We start from the raw sequence: 6,000 nt of genomic DNA, 5'->3' as shown, positions 1-6,000 counted from the left end.
TCTGATTACAGTTTACTCTTAGAAGACAAATAACAGGGATTTGGATGATCTACATTTTTCCTCAGGAGAACAAACTCAAGGTTGTACTGGCTTTTAAGACTGACATTCCTTTTACAATTGCATTTCACAATGTTCCCCATAAATTAAGGAAAACGGAAGGTTTTTTTTCATCTTTAATTTTCAGGTAACATATCCTATAATCAGGGCATGTCATTAAATCCCCTGCCTTGTAAATAGTGAGCTCTAAGTGCAATGGCAGTTTTGGGACTTAGTATTCCGTATTTTATGTGGAACTTGCCAAGCAAACTCGTTGCACATTTGCAGAAGGCGATTTTAACTTGCCTGGGTTCCTTGGGCCCACAGACTGCTGCTGCCCTAAATTTTATTTCAATCTGGAGTTTGATGATCAAGTTAGGAAGCTTCACACCTCACGGAGCTCAGCCAAGGGCAAGACCAGAGTGAAGAATGAATCAGGGGAGCAGAGTCCTTGAGACCAGCTCCATTTCTGAGTCACGCTGGTCGGCTCCCGGTTCATCAACGGCCAACTGATGCTTAAATACGAGTTCCGAACGTCACCTCAGTCTCATCAGCTGGGGACAAGATGGCTTGCTGGCTTCACGATCATCCATTTCTGTCCTGCGGCTGAAACATTTATGGTCTTTGCACTGCCCTTTGAAAGAGAGGTGATTCATTTCCAAACTCTCATTAACTAAATTCAGCCCCTTTTTGCAATATATTATATTCAGAACTGTATTTTGTAAGCTGATGTTAAGCGGTCTGAATAGGGGCATTTGTTTAACTGCTTAGAAACAAATAATAGAGAGAAAGAGATGCAGCGGGTGGGTGGGGAGAGAGAGAGAGAGACCTTCATTGACTTATGAATCACCCCATGTAAATGTTATTAAAGAAACTACGAACCTGATCTCTGGCTAGGAATCCTCTGTGCTCTGGCTGAAGTTCCAGGTTTGTTCTTGCTGAGGAAGCAAGAGAGACAGCACCTTCTGTCACTGTGTTCTATATTTTGTCATAATTTGTGCTCTCAATTCTTAAAACAACTCTGTGAGGTGGGGGATATTTGTGGGTCTATGTTTCCAACCAGGAAACTACCCGTTTCCAAGATGATTCAGTCTGACAAAGGCCATGATGGTTCTGTGTGGCAGGGACTTGTGACAAATCCACAGCTGCCTCTCAAGACACTGTGTTTGACAGGGGTGAGGGGGGAGAAGGCACACCGTCCCGTTGAGGCAATTAAACATGGAATGGAGGTGGGTTCTATGTTAAAAATGTGTTGGAGGATGATACACATAAATGTGATCAGCCTTTATTGACAACTATGAATCCTCTTACAAAGGGAACTGATATTTTTTGAGTTCTTTCAACATCCAAGGAGGTGAAGTTCTGTGCTTTGTGCTTTTGTCCAGGGGTTGGTTGTGGGTGTGGGGCTCAGTCAGCTATTGGTGGGACACGGTGGAGTGAAGGCAACTGAGCAAATTTCTGCGTTCTCTTGAGAGACATAAATAAGAGCTGAAAAAAACGGAAGGGGGTTCCAGGGTCCTTCCAAGGAAAGAGTTTCATTGAAAACTTGTTTTCATAATCTATTTCCTGATCCCATATCATGTCTTAATTTTTTTATCATTTCAATGACAAAATCAATCCGGTATGGGAGTGTGTATTTTTAGGGGTGCAGGAGTGGAAATAAATGAAGAAGACCACAGTTGAAGCTGTTTGTTAGGACAAATGCTGGCGAGTAGTCTTGAAACTAGAGAATACATCATAGGGCACTTCTGATGGTGTTCTGATTCCACTTACACGTCAAAGTAGGTTTCCTATAGGAGGTAAAATTTTCAAAGCAAGAAGATTGGGGGAAAGATGGAGAAGGGTGGGGTTTACCCAATAATAATGCTGGCGATGCTGCCATACGAGTTTGTCTGCTTTGGACAGAGTGCTTGACAAGGTGGGATCAATGCCAACAATTTGGAAGATTGTTGTTTTTTTTTAAAAAAAAAAAGTCCATCTGTGGAGTTTCTATTTGAAGAGCAGTTGATTTTTTTTTTTTTGGATATTACTTTTGTCCAAAAATGATGTGTCTGTGTGTATGTGTGTGATTTTATGATCTACGGAAAGCATGCTAATCTTCTTGTCAGGCCTGATTACTTCCAAGACACATAAATCTCCTTTGGATGAGCGTCGAAACATTAGAAATGTCATGGGCTGCCTTTTTTCTCATCCCGAAGAGACAGCCTCCCCTTTCACTGAGTTGAAGCACCTCAGATGCTAAGTGTAGAATCTTATGTCCTGAGTTTCCTGGGGTTTCTCTCCTTTTGCTGTGTTAGCTCAGTGGGGATGAGTTACTGGGATGCATATGTCCCTTTATAGATTATTCATAAATCTGAGGCTGCTCTAGTCCCAACGCAGGTGTCTGGGAACCTACTATAAATCTCCTTCTGTTCAAGAAACCAAGCAGTGATCACAATAAGCAAGTGCCTCGTCCTGTTGTGGTGGATGTGTTGTGTGCTATGCAGTGGAAACACCAAAGTTTGCACCTTCTGTACTGTATGTACTGTAATTCTTTCTCTTTTTCTCTTTTTCATATCTATAACATTATACAGGTATATTGTAGAGGAGATATATATTATTTACATGAAATATAGATAGGTGATAAATAGATATAAATAGATGATAAATGATAAGTAGATAAATGATAGATAACAAATGAAAGGTAGATGATAGACAGATACAGATATAGATATTAGGTGGGTGATAGATGATAGATGTATAGATAGATTACTGATTCATAGGTAGATACATAGATAGATAGATAGATAAGTGATAGATGCATAGATAGGCAGATAAATAGAGGATGTTAACAGACAGAGAGTACTTTCCTGTTACTTGTATCTGGGCCATTTTGAAAAATCAGTTCCTTCTTCCTTAGAGCATTTCATTTCGCTTTTGCAAATTCAACATCTAAACGAGTAATGGCAGTTAGGGCCTCATGCAGCTTCCCCAAGAGGGGTCTGTCCACAGACCAGGAAAAAGGGACCTATTTTACCATTGAGTTAAACCATTTAGACACTTAATCACAGTAAATGAAACTGCACAGAAATCTCTTTTGCCAGAATGGTGCCTTCTCGTTGGCTGCAATTAGATAGTTCATTGTATCGATGCCTACTGGGCTGGTTCATTCTCGGGGCTGTTTTGAAGTGCATTCTGCATTACCGTGAAGGTCAACAGCTGACATCCAAAGGTCTTCTTCCATTAACATCTAATAGCAGACCCGCGATGCAAGCCCTCTGGAAATTCTTCACTCCTGCCGCAAAACAGTCCTGTATCGTGTGTCCTCGTCCTCACTGGAGAGACTTTGGAATTCTTTTCAAAAAGGATTTCTAGAAACACCACAGTGAAAGTATTCCAACGTGTGAGCAAGCTATTGCATTCTTACTGATTTTTCCCTGGACAAGTCATGGAAAGAAGCAACAGAAATATTGGGAGTCCAGCGTGGTAATGTCAGTGGGGACACACTGGAGGTCATGGATATGACAGCCTTAGGAAGCGCGAATGGATGACCCACATTTTCTGCTGTTGCTTCTTAGAAGCAGTGAAATTTTCATCATCCTGTTTATAGACCACAGTTAGAGAACTTCCTGCCTTCGGGACATTTGAATGTATTTGATGACTGTGCTGAACCTAAGGAAAATGATCTCATCTTTTTCTCCTTGTATCATTTCACCTTTTTTTTACATGCACACACATACAAACATGACATTGGTTTGTATATTTTCTTTGAACATGGAGTTTGAAATAGGAACATTTTATTTGGAGGCCCCTAAAACTAGTTTATTGCGTGTTTGTTTGTAATGATTTTGGTTTACGGTCCTTCACGGCTTACTGCCTATGGATATAAACGGCATTTACAAACACTTGAAGATTAGCTTTTTTTTTCTTTTCTATTGATTTTATCGGGGTGACATTGGTTAATAAAATTATACAAGCAACATAGAGACAGACTCATAAATAGAAGGCAGACTGGCAGCTGTTGGGGGAGGGGGAATAGGGGGCTGGGTTGGAGGGGTGAAGGATTGAGCAAAAAAGGGAAAAAAAGATCGGCTGCTTCTATAGAACATATTTGGACCCAGTCCTGGCCGATGGGCTCTGTTGGTTGGGACATCATCCCATACACCAAAAAGGCTGCAGGTTCAATCCCTGGTCAGGGCACCTACCTAGGTTACATGTTCAATCCTCAGGGCGTGGATGGGAGACGACCGATCAATGTGTCTCACATCGATGTTTCTCTCTTTTCTTCTCTGTCTCCCTTCCTGTCTCTCTAGAGTCAGTAAACATTTCCTCGGGTGAGGATTAAAGAGAGAAGAAACTGTTGTTATCCAACTGGCATAAGTATTCCATACCTCCACTACTATCCAATATGGTAGCCAAGAGTCACGTGACGACCCTTGTGACCATCATATACAATTAAGTAGAATGCAGAAGGCAGCTCCTCAGCCCCACAAGCCACACTTCAAGGGCTGCGTAGTGTCAGCTGGCCAGGGCCTACCCCTGGGAAAGCCCAGGTCACAGAACGTTTCTATGGCTGCAGAGAGTTGTATCTGTAGTGTGATTTTGGATCTTTGCACTGGTTTTCTGAATATCCACGTGCGGCGTGGACGTGCACTTTTCTCCCTGAAAAAGAAATGTGGAGAAATGCTGGAGAGAGAAGCAGGGGACCGCGTGAAATGTCTAGCCCCTCTAAAGAAGGCAGGTGGATGGCACGAATATTAGAATATGGTACGGTCTTTTTAAATAAACTCATTTCCCTCTTTTTTGCCTGGGTTCACCTCCCTTGTCATCTTAAGACTTTTATAACAAACTGTCACAACCTGGGTATGTTAAAGAAAGGCAGTATTTTATCATCTGTCAGCTCTGGGGCCAGAAGACCGAGATCCAGGTGTGGGCAACGTTGATTCTTTCTGGATGTTCTGAGGGAGAGTCTATCTGAGGCTTCTCCCCAGCTTCTGGGGGGGCTGTTGGCTCGTGTCCCCTAGTTTGTGGCTGTATCAGTCCCACGTGTTTCCATCACTCCATGCCCTGCGTCGCTCAGCATCCAAATTTCCCTCTCCTTACGGGGACCCCAGTCATTTGAATCTGCCTTAATTCAGTGGGATCTCGTTTTAAGTGATTTCTTTGAAGACCCGCTTCCAAATAAGGTGCACCTCTTGGTTTAGAGCCTCAATATGGTTTTTCAGGGAAGGAGGTACAATTTAACTGATCACAATATCCTTAGATTTTGCTCCTGCAAAATACTTTCTCTTTTTTGTGCCATGGTTGCACCCCGGGAACTGAGGGCAAAGTCCATGGCTTGGCACTTGGAGAAGGTGCAGTAGAAACCGAAGAGGTCTCAGACATTTGTCTGAGGCTGAAGCTCACGGCGTGAACAAAATACTGGGCTGTGTCCTGGGGAGATATAGGTTTTATTGGGCTCCTCAATCTGAAACGTAAGCGTGGGCTTTAAAAGGTGTTTCCCCCCCCTCCAGGCTAAACTTTAATGCAATTTAACACAAGACAGATTTCAGTGGAAGCAGTGATATAACTCAAGTAACTGTCCTCAGGTCCTGATTGATAGACTCAGATGGTAAGTGGATATTTTAACTAAGGGGGTCACCCTGGATTGGGAGGCTGAGACAGAGAAGAATGACTTTTAAAATTCTCACTGTAGGTGGAGGAGTCAGAGAAGAAAACCCATTGGAAATTGGCGTTTTTATCAATTGCAACAAGATGCTATGGTATATGAAGTCTGTCCAGAAAAAGTCCAGCCATTATTAGTATAACAAGACCGGTTTGCATGCCATCGATGCGACCTGGCAGCTGAGTAGAGTGGACTGGAATGCGCATGTGTGAACAATGATGACTTCACTGTACTAGTCAGTGGGGGGTGGTAGACACCGTTGAGTACGTGTACTGTGTGGTTGTCGCGTTCAACATGACTGAGGGAGAAGAGCAACGCAT

Source organism: Pteronotus mesoamericanus, unplaced genomic scaffold (genome assembly GCF_021234165.1).
Source record: "Pteronotus mesoamericanus isolate MK-2021 breed Mesoamerican mustached bat unplaced genomic scaffold, CSHL_Meso_final contig_80, whole genome shotgun sequence".
NCBI lineage: Eukaryota > Metazoa > Chordata > Mammalia > Chiroptera > Mormoopidae > Pteronotus > Pteronotus mesoamericanus.
The sequence above is the reverse complement of the archived record's forward strand: the minus strand, read 5'-3'. Positions refer to the sequence as shown.